This window comes from Giraffa tippelskirchi, chromosome 9, assembly GCF_054371585.1.
Source record: "Giraffa tippelskirchi isolate mGirTip1 chromosome 9, T2T-mGirTip1v1.2.pri, whole genome shotgun sequence".
In the NCBI taxonomy this organism is placed as follows: domain Eukaryota; kingdom Metazoa; phylum Chordata; class Mammalia; order Artiodactyla; family Giraffidae; genus Giraffa; species Giraffa tippelskirchi.
The window spans coordinates 21,254,017-21,268,247 of record NC_137283.1 but is presented as its reverse complement, the minus strand read 5'-3'; the positions used below and the strand labels follow the sequence as shown (position 1 = coordinate 21,268,247).

Genomic DNA, 14,231 nt, shown 5'->3' with positions numbered 1-14,231 from the left:
TACAGCTTTGATACAGTTTCCAGGTGCTCCAGACACCCATGGGCACTTCATGTAAACCACTGACAATTGCACTTTGAGAGACTACGATATGATCATGATCCAATTGGGTAATCAAACCTAATGAGGGCAACAGACACATCTTGGGTGAGAGGTGTGTAAATCACAGCGCTCCCTACTCTAAGGTATTCACAATAAGACAGATCAACAGTTGTTTTTTTTTTTAATTCCTCTTCCTCCTCCTCTTCATCTTCATCTTCCTCTTTCACCTTTTCTGGGCAACTTTAGCAGGACCCTTGGTGCCATCAGACTTCCCTTTAGACTTATAGTCTGTGACATCCTCTCCTCCAGCTTCGCTTCCCTTGTTGACGTATGGCTGCTTCTCGCTGTCACTAAGTTATTTCACATCTCGCCCAGCTTCTTTGCCACATCTCCAATAGAGATGCCAGGGTTTGTAGACTTGATCTTGGGGCGGAATTCAGAGCAGATGGTGGTCTCTTGGGGGCATTAGGGTCCTTCTTCTTCTTGCCTCCCTTAACTGGCCCGTAATCCTTCAGTTCCTGATCATAGCGCACTTTATCCACCTTTGCCATTTCATCAAATTTAGACTTCTCTTTCCCGGACATGGTCTTCCACCTCTCGGAGCATTACTTGGAAAATTCAGCAAAATTGACAGGGACCTCAGGGTTTTTCTTCTTATGTTCCTCTCTGCATGTCTGCACAAAGAAGGCATAAGCAGACATCTTGCCCTTTGGTTTCTTGGGATCACTTTTAGCCATCTTGATGTATTGTTCACTAGTCTGAGCAGCGCAGGGCATGACGCGCGGCTCAGCACTCCACAGCCTCGCGCTAGCTGCCTGGATGAGAGCTGCCTCAGCTAAGCTTCCCCGTTGCTGAACACATCAAGTGTTGGGGAAGGGTGATGTATGCTACTTCCCTTCCAGGTATCATCCTAATTGTCTATTGGGCTGGTCCTTGACAACTTTTATAATCAAGCTGTAAATACAGTGCTTTCTAAAATTCTGTGAGTCATTCTAGCAAATCATCAGACCTAAAAGAGTTAAAGCAACCCCCATATTTATAGCTAGTTGGTCAGAAGTGCAACTGGTCTGAGGACTTCTGAAATTGTGGCTGGTATTAGAAGTGAAGGTAATCTTTTAGGGAATCGTGCCCTTAATTTGTGGAGTCCATGCTAACACTAGGTGCTTGGCATCAGAATTGCACTGCAGCATTATAATAACAGACACTAAAAAAATAAAGAGCTATAGCCAAGAGGAATAGGGATACAAAAATAAAGAGATAAAAATAATGAGGACACTACTTATATCCTAATAATGAAATCCAAGTAAGCTTTAGAAGGATTTCAGAGGCAGCACAGTGTGGTGGTGAAGAACAAAGGTTTTAGCCAGACTTCAGGACTCAAATGCCACCACTGCCCTTTACCATCTGGGTGACTATAGGAAAGTCACTTAACTCTCCAAGCTCTGTAAAATGAAGATACTAATAATGCCCTGCCTCAAAAAACTATTAAAAGAATCGACTTAATTCATAAAAAGTGTTTAAAACCATTTCTGACATATAAGAACTCAATACTCATTATTAGAATGGACCACAATGGCAGGCCACTGTCCACATATCAAAGCACAATTTAATGAAAATTATTTTTTTAAAGAAGATGCAGTCCAGATATGAAACCCTAACAGTTTATCACAGCACTGCCCAATAAAACTTTCTGAATGACCAAAATGTTCCATATTTATCCTGTCTATTATAAAAACTTCCAGCCACATATGGCTATTGAGCATTTGAAATATGGTTATTTTGACTAACGAACTGAATATTTATTCTATTTAATTTTTATTTTATTTAAATTCAAATAGCCACTTGAGACTAATGGCTACCACATATTGGACAGTGAAGACAACTAGGGAATATGAGAGCCCACATGCCCTTTGAGTGCTCTCTCATGAACAATATTTATAATAGTCAAGCTTCCAGCAAGGACTGCAGATGAGAATTCAAATCCAAGTTACTGGTTAAAGGCAGAACCATGTGTTCAGTGGGTATTTAAGAAAAGAACAGGTTTAATATTTTGTTATATAAGTCAAGAAGCCTACCAATCAGGCACGAGCCTGGAGAAAAGCCCACTGACTTTGACATGGAGTGGGCCAAGGTAATATTTGCAGACAAGGTTTTCCTCAGAAAACAGCCCAGAATCTACTACAATTTATAATGAGAAGAAGCCCCAAACTTCTACCGAATTTATAAGGTTGTGGTGAGAATTAAAAGAGAAATGCATATAATTGTTTATCACAATGCCCTCCACAACAAACATTTAATCAATTTTCCCTCTTTTATCATTATCAGAATTATTCTGTGCTATAAAATATGCCTATAACAACTGCAATTGGAGGTGTTAATTATCTCAATACAGTGCCCATGTAGCAATAATATTGAATTGAAAACAGTATTATTTACTGCTTAACTCTTTAAGAAAACCTAGTGGTAAGTTGCAGAGAAGGCAATGGCACCCCACTCCAGTACTCTTGCCTGGAAAGTCCCATGGATGGAGGAGCCTGGTAGGCTACAGTCCATGGGGTCGCTAAGAGTCGGACACGACTGAGCGACTTCACTTTCACTTTTCCCTTTCATGCACTGGAGAAGGAAATGGCAACCCACTCCAGTATTCTTGCCTGGAGAATCCTAGGAACGGTGGAGCCTGGTGGGCTGCCGTCTATGGGGTCGCACAGAGTCGGGCACGACTGAAGTGACTTAGCAGCAGCAGCAGTGGTAAGTTGACTTTCTATACAGGGTTCTTAGATTGTGACTAACCAAATGCTTGCAGAACTCTGTCAAAACTGATGACTTAGGTTTTGAAGTAACTGATTTAAAGTAATTAGATCAATGAGCCATTGTTTGTAGAAGCTACTCTAAATTTGAGAAAATAAACTATATCATCAGCATTTAGGCAAATGTTTAGTTGCCTGATCCCTATAGCAGGGATGCATGAATTTGGCTCATCCAGGAATATCAAGTCATTAAGATACACCTTAAGGGGGAGAATTTAAAATACATTGTATTTTGTCTCCTTTAAGATACTATCTAATCTACCAAGAAACTTACTCATGCCAACGACCTGGAATCTGGGCAGTGGTGTTATAAGTCTCACATAAGTTTTAATAGCTAGGATTCTGTATCTAGAGCATAACCTATTGCTGTACATAAGCCTAGGACTGATATAAGGTCAATAAAATCAAGGTTTATTCAAGGTTCCTGAGAAACTTATTCACTAACTGATGAAACTTACGTTGCCCAGTAAGACAAGAGCTGTGTCTACGACCCACATACTCCTGAAAAACACTGTCCTGAAAAACCTAGAGTAGCAGCTTAAAAAAACGAAATTGGTCTACATCTATATGGAATCATTTAGAGAGATCACAAAGTATTTTTTACCAAAATCATCCTATATATGATCCCAGGCTTTTGTTTACTTCTAGGCAATAGGAGTAACAAGTAGTGAAGTGAATTGAAGCGAAAGTCACTCAGTCGTGTTCGACTCTTTGTGACCCCACGAACTATACAGTCCATGGAATTCTCCAGGCCAGAATAATGGAGTGGTTGGCCTTTCCCTTCCCCAGGGGATCTTCCCAACCCAGAGATCGAACCCAGGTCTCCACATTGCAGGCAGATTCTTTACTAGCTGAGCCACAAGGGAAGCCCAACAAGTAGACAAAGATCTAAACCTATCATGGACAACAGTGCTGAATATTCCAAACGCAAGTGACCTTTACCTGGGGCTTTCTTTAATCAGAAACTACTACTGGGACCCAGACTCAGGTCTTCTATTTCAAGGCAGCTGAAGCTAGGAGTTTTGTCAGCATCACTCTTCTATGAGGGGCAACAGATAAACTAAGAATTATATGGTTTTCATCTCTGGTGACTTAGCTACAAAAAAAGAAACACTGACAGCTTCAATGTATACTTACCACCAACTCTGAATTGCAATAAGAATCAAAAAATAGTACTATGGTAGCAGAGGAGAGCTGAGATTGTTCCTTTGAGGTATCTCCAGTGATATATAATAATTTAGATCAATATCAGTTATGGAACAGTAAAAAACACTGCATGATTAAATGACGTACCAGTTAGGAATATTTTAGGCTACACCGAGCTGAAAACATGACTATGGTGGCTTAAACATTAGAAGCTTATTTTTCCCTACATAAGAGGAAGCCCAAATGCATGCCGTTCTTGTTTCTAGTTTAGTTGACTCCAGAGTCTTTGAATTCCCTTCATATTTCCCTCATGGACACAGGTTGGCTGCTACAATTTCAACCATTAGGTCATATTCCAGCTTAAAAAAATAAAAAGGAGAAGTGGAACCTACTGAAGAGACCATCTCTAGATCAAAAAGTCTGTGTCTAATCATCCAGGCCCACCACAGGCAATTGCAAGGCTTTGCCTGACAGGCCTCACAGTGGGAAGCTGCCCTCCCCACACCAGATCTGCTTATCACCAATGCACTACAATTTTCTGGAGAGAGTTACCATCAAGGAACCCCACCTCTACTCCACCCATCTGAGCCAGCCCTGCTCATACACATATCAGTATACACACATCTAGCCCAGGCATTTCTCTTCAGAGGTCCCCTTATCAGAGGCCTTGGCTGAGGCACTTCAGACACCTCCACCAACCTCATTACTGGGACTGTTTTAAGGCATTTTCTCCATGGTGAGTAGTGCTTTTCTACTCCTTACCCTTTTCCTCCCTCCCTCTACCATACCCCCCAGATCCATGAAAAGACAACAGCCCTCTGCTCCTCAGCAATGAAACATTTCCCCTCATCTGCACCACACGTATCTGATCCTTGTTAGACACTGTCCATAGGGAAAAATGGAGCACCTGGGAGCCAGTGCCACTTTTTGCCTCTTGCTTGCACTGTCACAATAAATAAAGACTTGACTGATACTTTCAGAATGGCTCATTGTCTGAATTGACCACCTGAACACTTGGCAGCCTGTCACCTACATAAGAAAAACAAATCTTCCCAGAGACCCTACCACAGACTGCCACCATCTTGGCCTTAACTGAGATACACATGGGCATTCTAAGTGAGTAGTGTCTACAGAGAGAAAACAGTTGGTGAACCAACCATCAGTGCTTGCTATAATTTGGAAATGAGTTCAATGGGGAAAATAAAGGCTCAGGAGTTCAGAAAAGAGAGAGAAATGTGCTCTGAGCCACAGAGAGATGATTTCATCAGTTAGTCAGTTCAGTTCAGTCACTCAGTCATGTCTGACTCTTTGCAACCCCATGGACTACAGCACACCAGGCCTCCCTGTCCATCACCAACTCCCAGAGTTTACTCAAACTCATGTCCATTGAGTCGGTGATGCCATCCAACCATCTCATCCTCTGTCATCCCCACCTCCTCTCTCCTTCAATCTTTCCTGGCATCAGGGTCTTTTCAAATGAGTCAGCTCTTCGCATCAGGTGGCCAAACTACTGGAGTTTCAGCTTCAACATCAGTCCTTCCAGTGAACACCCAGGACCGATCTCCTTTAGGATGGACTGGTTGGATCTCCTTGCAGTCCAACGGACTCTCAAGAGTCTTCTCCAACACCACAGTTCAAAAGCATCAATTCTTCGGCGCTCAGCTTTCTTTATAGTCCAACTCTCACATCCATACATGACTACGGGAAAAACCATAGCCTTGACTAGATGGACCTTTGTTGGCAAAGTAACGTCTATGCTTTTTAATATGCTGTCTAAGTTGGTCATAGCTTTTCTTCCAAAGAGTAAGCGTCTTTTAATTTCATGGCTGCAGTCATCATCTGCAGTGATTTTGGAGCCCAGAAAAATAGTCAGCCACTGTTTCCCCACCTATTTGCCATGAAGTGATGGGACTGGATGCCATGATCTTAGTTTTCTCAATGTTGAGCTTTAAGCCAACTTTTTCACTCCCATCTTTCACTTTCATCAAGAGGCTCTTTAGTTCTTACTCACTTTCTGCCATAAGGGTGGTTTCACCTGCATATCTGAGGTTATTGATATTTCTCCTGGCAATCTTGATTCCAGCTTGTGCTTTATCCAGCCCAGCGTTTCTCATGATATACTCTGCATATAAATTAAATAAGCACAGTGACAATATACAGTCTTGACGTACTCCTTTCCCGATTTGGAACCAGTTTGTTGTTCCATGTCCGGTTCTGACTGTTGCTTCCTGACCTGCATACAGATTTCTCAAGAGGCAGGTCAGGTGGTCTGGTATTCCCATCTCTTTCAGAATTTTCCACAGTTTATTGTGATCCACACAGTCAAAGGTGCTGGCATAGTCAATAAAGCAGAAATAGATGTTTTTCTGGAACTCTCTTGCTTTTTCAATGATCCAGAAGATCCAGATGATCCAGCAGATGATTTCATAAAGGAGACTAAACTTTGAACTGTGTTCTGAATGATAGGTAAGGTTTGGAGATCAGAGGGCATGACAGATGGACACACAGACTAAGGAAAGGTTGTTGCAGAAGAAATGAGCTCCTAGGATAGAGAAAGGAACATCTCACTCTTCTAAAAATAGGACAAACAATATTTAGATTCAAGAAACTGAATATAATTGCCCAGCAAGGGGATGGGAAAGCCACTCTTACGGAAGAATCTTTAGCAGGTCTAGTGCTGGCAAGTAAACTAAGAAATGCCTATAAAACAATTGATATTGTCTAATCAAGCATATCAGTAAACACTTAAGCCAAACATGTCAGTAAACATACATACCAAACAAGTGCCCTTAATACATGCAGATTACACTCTTTGGAAAAAATCAAGTGAAAAATTCCTTGTGCAACAAAAGGAAGAAGGCACCATCCTGCAACTAGCTTGGCTTTAACTCCCGCTGAGATCCACAGGGTGTCCATTCATGAGACCAAAGCAGCATATGGCCCTGAAAATATAAGCCTCTGGTCTTACAACAAACAGAGTAATCTTAAAATTAAAACATCAAATCAAAAACACGTCTGGATAACAACTAGTTTAAGTAAATTGCTCTTATCTTTTTGTTTGTTTTAGGCTTTTTGTGTGAGAAGAGAAAGGGGGGCACTAGTCAAAGGGAAAACGTATTCAATAATGGCAGCAGATAAGATCAAAGTAAAATTTTCTCTATATTCCCTAAGAGGCATGTTTCTCCTGTTCCTTATTAATTGGCAGTGAAGGTCTAAGCAAACAGTGGTAACAAAACCAGTGAGTGGAGCTTTTTCACATAACAGGCAGCTGGACACCAAAAGTTCAAGGACTAAGATCTTTCCTGCTATGTCCAAGTAAACTACACTGGAAGGAAATCTATAGTGAAAGTCCCGTTCAGGACAGTTCTTAAGTCTCACTTAAAAACTAGATTCTTTTTCTTACCTGACCCCAATTGGTAATTAGATATCCTGCTTATTAATCTATCCAAGTGACTATTTCTGAATATTAAAATGTGGGATTATTTCATCTTGCAATTATGTTGGCAATGGAAGGAAACAACAAACTGCAAACCTACAACTGTAACCTCCTAAAAGTTAGGAGGATCACAATGGCCCACTGAAAAAGGAGACATTTTAATTAATATGCCTCCTCATGGCTTTGCCTTTCTTCTTGTATGCTCAGCTGGAGCAATTAGAGGAAAACCTGAGGGGCGCCTACCCCAGAGCCTCCCCCAGCCTCTCCAGCTGAGTCTCACTCGTGGCTGGCAACTGTCTCTAGTGACGAAGAGACTCAGCGTGAGCTATAATATACATCTGCCTAGGGAATGATCCCTCCAGAGAGCCACCAGGAAGTAGCCCGTTCAAAAAGCAAAAACAATTAAAATCCTACTCACTTTAAAGGAAGAAACAAGAAACAATCAATTAAGAAAGATACCTTCCAAGCTATTACCATGTGATACAACTTCATCTTTAGAGACTTCTCCTTCTTTAACAGCTTTTTAAAGTATAGTTTACAATAGTATAACATTTACCCATTTGGTGTATACAGATCAAATAATTTTTAGTAAATTTACACAGTTGTAAACATCATTATACTCAAACTTTAGAACAGTTTCATCATCCCCCCAAAGTCCCCTTGTGTACATTTGCAGTCAATCCCTACTCCCAATTCCAGCTCCAGGCAACCTGCTTCTTATCTCTATAGTTTTGCCGTTTTTAGCAATTTCCCATAAATGCAATCACACATTATATATTCTCACATTTGTTTTACACTTAGCATGATTTTGGAGTTTATCCATGTTGTTACATGCATAATACACTCCTTTTTACTGCTGAATGGCACTCATTGCTTAGATGTAACTGTTGTCTACCTATTACTCAATTGATAGACATTTGGACTGCTTCCAAATATTACAAAAAGAGATATTGTAACAAATATTTGGATACAAGTCTTTTCATTTCTCTTGGGCATATTCCTACCTAGAAAGGAAAATTTTTTGGTCATTTGATAAATGTAAGTTCAACTTTTTAGGAAACTGCTAGGCAATTTTTCAAAGGGGACTGTATCATTTTCCACTTCCATCAGCAACATATGAGAGTTCTGGTTTCTATGTATCCTCAGTAACACTTAGTATTCTCAGTCTTTTCTGGTAGTATGTATTTTAGAGATGTGTAGTGGATTCTCAATGGGATTTCAGTCTGCATTTCCCTAAGGACTAACAATGTTGAACATCTTTCATATGCTTATTTGCTATTCACAGATCTTTTTTTTGAGAGGTCTATTCAAATTTTTACCCATTGTTAATTGTGTTGTGTGCCTTTAGATTATTTACTGTATAAGATTTCTTCATACTCTTGAATATAAGTTCTTTATCAGCTAATTTAAAATATTTTTTCCCATTCTTTTTACTTATCTTTGTCTTTCTGTTTTCTCAACGGTGTCTTTTGAAAAGTAAACATTTTATCTTTTGTTGTTCATGTTTTTTGTGTCCTAAGAAATGCAAAGTTATAAATGTTTTCTCTCCTGTTTAATTCTAGATATATGATAAGTTCTTACATTTAGATCTATGATCCATTTTGAATAGAACTTTGTGTATGATGTGAAGTAAGGGTTCAAGGGGTTTTTGGTTTTACTTTTGCTTTGCATAGAGACACCCAATTGTTCCAGCACCATTTGTTGAACAGACTCTCTTACCCCACTGAATTACTTGCAAGTCTGTGAAAAATCAAGGGGCCACGTATGGGTTTATTTGTGGACTCTGTTTTGTTCCAGTGATTCATAGTCTAATGGTAACACCACATTGTCTTGATTATTGTGGCTTCATACTAAGCTTTGAAAATTAGGTAGCACAAGTCCTTTGACACTGACCTTTCAGAATTGCTTTGTTTATTCTAGGTACTTTCAATTTTCATTTAAATTTTAGGATCAACTTGTCAATTTATGTTAAAAAGCCTGCTGGGAATTTAATAGAGATTCTGTTGAATCTATAGAACAGTTTGAGAAAAGAATTGCCATTTTAACTAAATGGAGTCTTCAAATCCATGAACATAGTCTATCTCTCACTTACTTAGGTCTTCATTACTTCCTGTTAGCAAAGTCTTAAGAGTTTTCAGCATACAGCTTCTGCTCCTTTTGTTAAATTTATGCCTAGGTATTTTGTTCTTTTTCATTACATAATAAATAATATTATTTTCTTAACTTTATTTTTGGATTCTGAATGCTAATATATATATAGAAAATACTAATTGATTTTTAGATACTGATCTTGTAACTTGTGATCTCTTATTCTTGCTTTATTGCACCGAGTAGAATCTCCAGTGAAGTGCTGAATAAAAGAGGCAAGAGCATACATGTGTTCAAACATTAAGGAGCGAAAGCATTCAAGCTTTTCATATTAAGCATGTTGTTAGCTATAGCTCTTTATCAGGATGAAGAAATTTTCATCTCTTCCTAATTTGTTGAGAACTTTTATCATGAATGCATGCTGGATACTAAAAAAAGTTTTCTTTATGTTTACTGAGCTAATCACGTAGTTTTTATCTTTTTTTTCTGTTAACATGGTACATTACACAAATCAATTTTGGGATAACCTTGCATTGTAAGAAGCTTAGAAGTCAGCGCTTCATCCTAACAATGAGTAAAAAGATGAAAGAGTTAAAACATCAGCTCTCCTTAGATCCATTAGAGAAATGAGGCTACAGGACAAACTGCTGGTCTAAAAACTGGAGAGAATGACAGGCAGATACAGAGATACAGCTTACAACTTACTGGAGCAGAAACCCGCATGCAGAAACATCCATGGAAACCAGCACCAGGGTAGGAATACTTAAACTGTAGTTGACAATTGCTGGTGGTTCAGTGCGCACAAGTCTGAGAGACCACAAATTCCAGGGGGACACAGTCATGGGGTAGGAGCCACACTTTTCTAAGTTTTACCTCTAAGAACTTCATCCTGTTTTCAATGTGACTATCAGAAAAACTCTCTTGTACTTCCAGCAGGCAGGGGAGAGGGAAAAAGTATCATTTTGAAATACATCAACCCATTTTGTTTCTCTTAACAAAGCCTGCCTTCAGGAGAAGCAGTTTTACCAGAGACCAACTTACCTGGTAGACGAGAAGCACAAACTCCAGCTCCCTCTAGCCATCCTATTCCACCTAAGTGGTGGGGGAGGGGGACTGAGGTGGCAGGTACTAGGCAGCACTGTGGAAGTTCACAATCCAGGGCCATGGGCTCCCCAAAAGACTGAAGCCAAATCACAGACTAGAATATTTCCCCTTCTCTCCATACATTATCACTACATTATTAATGCCCTACTTACCACAGTTTCCTTTTACCCAGTATATCATAATCACTTACACAAAAAAACAAAAGTTATACTGAATGGTAAAAAAAACATCAGAACCAGATTCAGGTGCAGCAGGAATGCTGGAATTAAAAGATTTTTTTTTAAACCTATGACTAATGTGCTAAGGGTTTTAATGGAAAAAGTAGACATTATGCAAGAGCAGATGGATAATGAAAGCGGAGAGACAGGAAATCTAAGAAAGAATATATAAGAAATGCTAAAGATCAAAAACACTGTAATAGAAATAAAAAATGCCTTTGATGTGCTTATTAGTTATACTGGACACAGCTATTAATTTTATGAAGAAAGAATCTCTCAGCTTGAGGATATAACAATAGAAACTTCCAAAACTGAAGAGCAAGGAGGAAAAAAGACTCAAAAAAGAACAGAAAAGAATATCCAAAAACTGTGGGACAACTACAAAAGGTGTAACATAACACATAATAGGAATAACTGAGGGAGAAGGAAGAGATAAACTTACCCTACATTCCTAGAATAAGTACCATTTAGATGATGATAATCCTTTTTACACATTGCTAGACTCAGGGTGCCATTATTTTGTTAAGGTTGGTTTCTTCTATGTTCATGAGAGATACTGGTCTATGGTTTTCTTTCCTTCTGATGGCTTTATCTGGGTTTGGTATTATAGTAATACCGTCTTCAATTATATTAATTAAGAAGGTCTCACATCTATTTTCTGAAAAATTTGGGTGGAACGAGTATTGTATTTTCTTCAAATATCTTATAGAATTCCCTAGTTAAACCATCTACACCTGGACACTTCTTCATGGGATATTATTCTTTTGATGATTCAACTAAATCATTGGGGAACTAGGATATGTGTAGCTCTATGGTTGTCTTTGAGAAAACATAAATTTTTACTTTCATGGAGTTTACACAAGTCAATCACTGCATAATAAAAAGCACTACTTCATTATACACAGGGACCATGGTGGACAAAGCATTGACTGGTATTCAAATTCAGCTTCTGTCTTTACCTGGTAGTTGGGCCTCAGTACTCAGGTATCATAGGCCACAGTTTCCTCACTGCAAAATGAAAGAGTAGAAGATTTCCAAGATTCTTTCAGTTTTAAAATAATTTGGTCCATGATAAGATGTTCAAGCTGGTTTTAGAAAAGGCAGAGGAACCAGAGATCAAATTGCCAACATCCACGGGATCATCAAAAAAGCAAGAGAGTTCCAGAAAAACATCTATTTCTGCTTTATTGACTATGCCAAAGCCTTTGACTGTGTGGATCACAATAAACTGTGGAAAATTCTGAAAGAGATGGGCATACCAGACCACCTGACCTGTCTCTTGAGAAACCTGTATGCAGGTCAGGAAGCAACAGTTAGAACTGGACATGGAACAACAGACAGGTTCCAGATAGGAAAAGGAGTACGTCAAGACTGTATATTGTCACCCTGCTTATTTAACTTATATGCAGAGTACATCATGAGAAACGCTGGGCTGGAAGAAGCACAAACGGGAATCAAGATTGCCGAGAGAAATATCAATAATCTCAGATATGCAGATGACGCCACCCGTATGGCAGAAAGTGAAGAAGAACTAAAGAGCCTCCTGATGAAAGTGAAAGAGAAGAGTGAAAAAGTTGGCTTAAAGCTCAACATCCAGAAAACTAAGATCATGGCATCTGGTCCCATCACTTCATGGCAAATACATGGGGAAACAGTGGAAACAGTGTCAGACTTTATTTTTTGGGGCTCCCAAATCACTGCAGATGGTGATTGCAGCCATGAAATTAAAAGTTGTTTACTCCTTGGAAGGAAGGTTATGGCCAACCTAGTAGCATATTTAAAAGCAGAGACATTACTTTGCCAACAAAGGTCCATCTAGTCAGGGCTATGGTTTTTCCAGTGGTCATGTATGGTTGTGAGAGTTGGACGGTGAAGAAAGCTGAGCGCCGAAGAATTGATGCTTTTGAGCTGTGGTGTTGGAGAAGACCCTTGAGAGTCCCTTGGACTGCAAGGAGATCCAACCAGTCCATCCTAAAGGAGATCAGTCCTGGGTGTTCAGGACTTTCATCAGGAAGGACTGATGTTGAAGCTGAAACTCCAATCCTTTGGCCACCTCATGAGAAGCGTTGACTCATTAGAAAAGACCCTAATGCTGGGAAGGATTGGGGGCAGGAGGAGAAGGGGACGACAGAGGATGAGATGGTTGGATGGCATCACCGACTCGATGCACATGGGTTTGGGTAAACTCTGGGAGTTGGTGATGAACAGGGAGGCCTGGCATGCTGCAATTCATGGTGTCGCAAAGAGTCGGACACGACTGAGCGACTGAACTGAACTGAAAAGAGTAAAAGTGAACTTTGCCACACATGAAAATCTGAGAAAAAAATTTTATAACTCACAGCACAGACAAAAGGTTATTTCTAATTTATAAGGAAATCCTAAAAATTAAGGAGAGGAAAAAGAACAAGAGGAGGAGTAGGTGGACGTGGAGTACGTCTCTCTCCACAGATACATCAGGAAGACACCTTCAGACACAGAAGTGCATGCAGAACACCAGCTGAGAATGGACAGGAGTACCTGACCAAAGGAAAAGAATATATAGAACCATGCAAAACTCGGTAGGACAAAGGAACTAGAGGGAAAAACAGGAGTATTAGTAGGACTGGACTTGCTCTCGGAGGGTGGGGGAACCAAAGCAGGAGTTCGTTCCCACATCAGAGCAATTGTCTAAGTCAGAGGAGAAACATTTAAGGCTGAGAGTGAAACAGCTGATCTGTGGCAGCCTAAAAGGAATGAGAATCAGACAGTCCTTGCCACAGCCATACATACCCTGGACAGGGCCACAGGTCCCCTGGAAGATGCAGTGGCTGGGAGGTGGAGTTTAGGGATTGTGGAGCAATCCCAGGGCAAGGGCTGCTGTTGACTGTGGAAAGACAGATAGAGGGGATGTGAGGGAGGAGATTGTGGTGGGAAATGCCTGTGGAGGAAAGCAGGGCAGTCATGGAAGCAAGGCGATACTGCTGAGTCACGCATAGCGGATGGAGCCATCACCATAGCCTCTCTCTCCCCACACGCCAGCATGGGCAGCTGAACAATAGAGAGGCCTATCAAACACCTGATTCCCTGAACTACAGAGCAGGACCCCATCCAGGGTGCGCCTTTAAGTGCCTGACACACCAATCTACAGAGTAAGACCCCAGCTAGGGAGGCCCCTCTAAGTGCCTGACATGCGGAACAACAGAGAAGGACTGCAGGCAAGGGAGCCCTCTAAGTGCCTGAATGGGTGGACCTACGGAGAAAGACTGGCCAGAGTGGCTCAGAAAAAGACTCTGAGAGGGCCATAACTCCTGCAGCAGAGGCAGTCCATGTTCCTGCACACTTGGTACTGGCAGGGTCCCCAAGCAGCTGCACTGTCTTCATGCTCAACTCTCACTGGGGCAGAGTTGCCACAGG

At 40.5% G+C, this 14,231-nt stretch overlaps 2 long non-coding RNA genes and 1 pseudogene across 2 annotated transcripts in view; all 3 read right to left on the bottom strand.

Annotated features, from left to right (window-relative positions):
- The window catches only part of LOC145520796 (uncharacterized), a 52,665-nt gene extending 47,270 nt beyond the window's left edge, over positions 1 to 5,395 (bottom strand). Inside the window, exon 1 of the long non-coding RNA XR_014064831.1 lies at positions 2,846 to 5,395. This is a non-coding gene — a long non-coding RNA (uncharacterized LOC145520796). The remainder of the gene's footprint in view (positions 1 to 2,845) is intronic.
- The window catches only part of LOC145520793 (uncharacterized), a 536,928-nt gene that overhangs the window by 440,640 nt on the left and 82,057 nt on the right, over positions 1 to 14,231 (bottom strand). The window lies entirely within an intron of this gene.
- Positions 93 to 859, bottom strand: LOC145520825 (high mobility group protein B3 pseudogene; annotated as a pseudogene).